Raw genomic sequence first — 4,404 nt, forward strand, 5'->3', positions numbered from 1 at the left:
TTTTGGTGAATGGTCCCAGAGTTAATTAGTTGGATCCATGGTCCACCGGTTCCGGTGATCAATTTACCTTCTCATGGTTGTGTACTTGTTGTTTTTCTTTTGTGTCTTTTTTATTTTTATTTTTTTTTTGGGTGTCTTTTCATGGTTGTCTATGTGAGATATGGGAGATAATTTGGTACCAAATTAAAAAAAACTTGTTTAAAATACTAGGAATAAAAATTTATTTAAGAATTAATTTTTTATTTTAAAACAATTAAAAATAAATAATTTAGATTATTTTGAGAATTTTAATTCTTATTTTTTTATTTATAAATTAGACCAAAAGAAGTCTGATTTTTAAATTCATTCACATATTTTTTAAAATTTAAATTCAATTTTATTGATATATTATAGTTATTTTAAATTATTGAGTTTTAAATAAAAATAAATTCTTTTTTAATAAAAATAGAATTTTTTTTCTCATATTAAATTATTTCCAAACAAGTTTTAAATGATTAGCCGTTGGCACCACCAAAAACATTTCAGTTATTTTGTAGGCATTGATTAATTTGATAAGTTTCAAAGGTAGGTGAACCTGCTTAAGTGGCTAAGGTGGAGGCTCTAAGGGAAAACTACATTGATTTAATTTGTTCAATGCTTCAAAGCAAAATGTGTTAATGATGCGTACCCATAAAGCATTATTAGATGAACTTGATCATCATGTTGGTTCGGTTCTCAACATTGACAAATCAATCAATCCAACAAAATCTATCACCCAATACAAGAATTTTAAGAATATGTAAACATGTAATCTGATTAGGAAATCTAGGCCAAAAACTAAAATTTACATAATTGTAGGAATGACTACATAATAGAGTGGGGATGAGAAACAATTTTTTTCTTCCAACCTCGTTTTTCATGGTGGAGAAATTTTCCTCCACATCCTTAATAATACTTAGAAGATATATAACTTCAAGGATTTCTACGGGATTATAAATAAATAAAATTTTAACTATTTATATAATTTAAGTTTAAATATTAAATGATTAAATTTTAAACAAAGTATTAGCACCGATATTTTGTTTAAAATTTAATTATTTAATGTTTAAATTTAATATATAATGTGTTATTATAAAAAATAGTTTTTGATTTGGCTCAATCTTCGTAACGTTATTCTTACGGCAAAATTTTGTTTGGGTCATGACTTAATTTTATCTAATATTTGTCATCGGTGTCAGAATGGTTCTGAATCTATTTTTTATTGTCTTTGAAAGTGCTCTAGTGTCAAGGAGGTCTAAAACTTTTAGGCCTGTATTCAGATAACTCAAATTTACGTGATTAGCTCTACAGGTACAAGGAGTGGAGATATTTTTCTTTTCTTTTTGACCATCGGGTGGATTTGGAGAAACAGGAATCATAACTTATTCAATACAGATGACTCTTGGAGTGCTAGTAAAGTGGTGAGTTTGATTCGTAGTTCAATAAAGGAGCTCCACACTATTTTTGCTGTGCATCAATCTTTGTCTTCTCTTTCGCTTTGTTTGCATTGGGTTCCACCTCCAGTTCATTCTGTTAAATTAAATTGTGATGCTAGTTATTTTGCTCTTTTTGGCTATGCTGGTTTTGGTTGTATCGTTCGCAATTTTGATCGATGTTGGTTGAAAGGTTGCACTGAAAAAGTCGAAGTGTGCTGTGTTCTTTTTGCTGAATTGTATGCGATTTGGAGATGTTTACTTCTAGCTTGGGATAGTAGATTTCGTGAGATTAGTTGTGAAACAGATTGTTTAGAAGTTCTTTTCTTAGTAAACCAAAGAATACTTGGCAAGAATATTTCAGAATGAAATTTGACAAAACAGATACATGAGGTTATGAATTGGAATTGGAGAGTCTCTATTCTTTTAATTCAGATGAATGCAAATAGTGTTGCAAATTGTATACCTAAAGCAACTGCTTCTGACACGGACATTCATTCGAATTGGAGTCAACTATAAAGTGAATTTTAATATCTAACAGATTTAGATATGAACTTAACCAATTAATTTAGTTTTGTCTTTTTTTTTCTGTTTAGTCAACAAAAAAATTTTAAACAAAGTATGTAATGTACTTTTACGGATAAAAAAAAGTATGATGGATATTGTATAATTTTCATTTGAAAAATCAAGTATTAACGTATGTGAGAAATATTAGGTGAACAACATTTTTGTAATTAAGTCTAATAAAATTATTTTTTTAAAAGAAAAAGAAAAGACATAAATTCATATGCACATGTGAAAACTTTTTATTGTGGGTTAATGCTTAAATTTGTTTTTGAAAGATCGTGTGATTTTATTTTCGTCTCTAAATGATTTTTTTAATCAAATTAGTCACTGAAAGATAAACTGTTAGTCAAATTAGTCCTTTCGTCAATTGGATGATAACGTATCACGTTAAGTGTCACGTGACATGCCACGTGGCAGGTCAGTAACACATGGCATGCCACGTGTCACTTGACATATAAAAAAGTTTTTTGTTAGTCAAAATAGTCCTTGAAAGTTCAGACGTAAGTCATTTTCATCCCTCAAATTTTAAAAATTAGTCAAACTAGTCCTTATATAATTTTTTTATTTTTTCTTCATAAAATTATCTCTCTCCTTTAATTATTCTCAAAATCTCTCTTATTCTTTTCTATTTTAAAACCTTTTCCTTATATTACTACATTGCTGCTGGTTGAATTGGGGAAGGCTGCGGCTGTGTGTGTGTTTAGGGGGGTGACTAGGTTTTCATTTTTTGAAACTTAGAGTTAAGGGTACTTTGCTAATTTCAAATAAAATTGGGAATAATGTAATAATTGAAACCCAAATTAAATCTAACACTAATTGTATATAGAAAATACTATTTGCTCATTATTTTTACAAATTATTTTCAAGGAAATGTCCAAATCAAATAATTAGAAATATTATAATTAAATCCTTTATTTTCCAAAGTAGTAGTATTAATATTTAAAATATTAATTATTTAATCCAAAACATATAAAATCCTTATTATTTCACAACTATCAACTTTATAATTTGAATATAGAAAATAATCCAATAATTATAAAATTGGATAATAATCATAACTCGTCTCAAATCCAATAAATCAAAAATTGCCTTAATTATCTTTAATAAAATAATTTCTGAAATCAAGGCTATAAATAACTATATGATTTGAGACTTACTCATAAAAAGACTTTTCAAAGGTTCTGGGTCTTATAATCCACAAATCGATTTTTAAATTATTGGATTCTATCATATAAATTAAACAATAATATAAATTATAATTTTTAAATAATTTAAAAGATTTAAATTTTAAAATAACTACTATATTATTTAGTGAGATTTAAAATATTAAATTTTTAAATGTATAATCAATAATAATTTGATAAACTCATTTAAATAAAAAAATTCACATAAAAAATTACAATTTGAAAATGTAAAATTTTAAAATACAAATGACAAAATAACTTTATAAAAATTTAATTATTTTTATTATTTTATGTAAAGAGAATTTTGTTTATTAATGTTTAAAAAATAATATTAAAATTAGTAGTATAAAAAATATTATAAATTTAATATTATAAAAAAATTATATAAGAACTAGTTTGACTAATTTTTAAAATTTGAGGGATGAAAATGACTTATATCTGAATTTTCAAGGACTATTTTGACTAATAGAAAACTTTTATATATGTCAAGTGACTGCCACGTGTCACTGACCTATCACGTGGCGTGCCACGTGTCACTGACCTGCCACGTGGCATGTCGCATTATCATGCCACGTGGCACTTAATGTGATACGTCATCATCCAATTGACGAAAGGACTAATTTGACTAATAATTTATCTTTCGGGGACTAATTTGATTAAAAAAATTATTTGAGAACGAAAATAAAGATTGCGTGATCTTTCAAAAACGAATTTGGGTATTAACCTTTTTTATTATACTAATAAATTATTAAACTAATTTAGTTAAATTTAGTTACTGAAATGACTTGTTTATATAATTACGGTAACATCTTTATTATAAAAATATTATTGCTACTCCAGTAGCTCTATATAAAATACTTAATAATTCAAGAAAAATGATTAGAGGTCTCCATTAAATTAACTAATATATATAGTTATATTTGCGATATAAATCCTTACAATTGGGGATATATAGGAGTGGCAAATGGACTTAAATTTATCAGATTAATTTGCATAATTCGTTAAAAATGTGGGTCGAGCTAAAAAATTGAGAACGTCATATATTAAAAATCTGTTTTACTCGTACCGTTTAAACTGTGAATTTTAGTGAAACGACTCAATATTTTTTTTAAAATGTTCTAATTTAGTGTTTTAGATTATATTTTACGTTTAATTGATTATGTTTTAAATTTGTAGATGTTTAATTATATATTTATTTTATT

This window comes from Arachis duranensis, chromosome 7 (assembly GCF_000817695.3).
Source record: "Arachis duranensis cultivar V14167 chromosome 7, aradu.V14167.gnm2.J7QH, whole genome shotgun sequence".
Lineage (NCBI taxonomy): Eukaryota > Viridiplantae > Streptophyta > Magnoliopsida > Fabales > Fabaceae > Arachis > Arachis duranensis.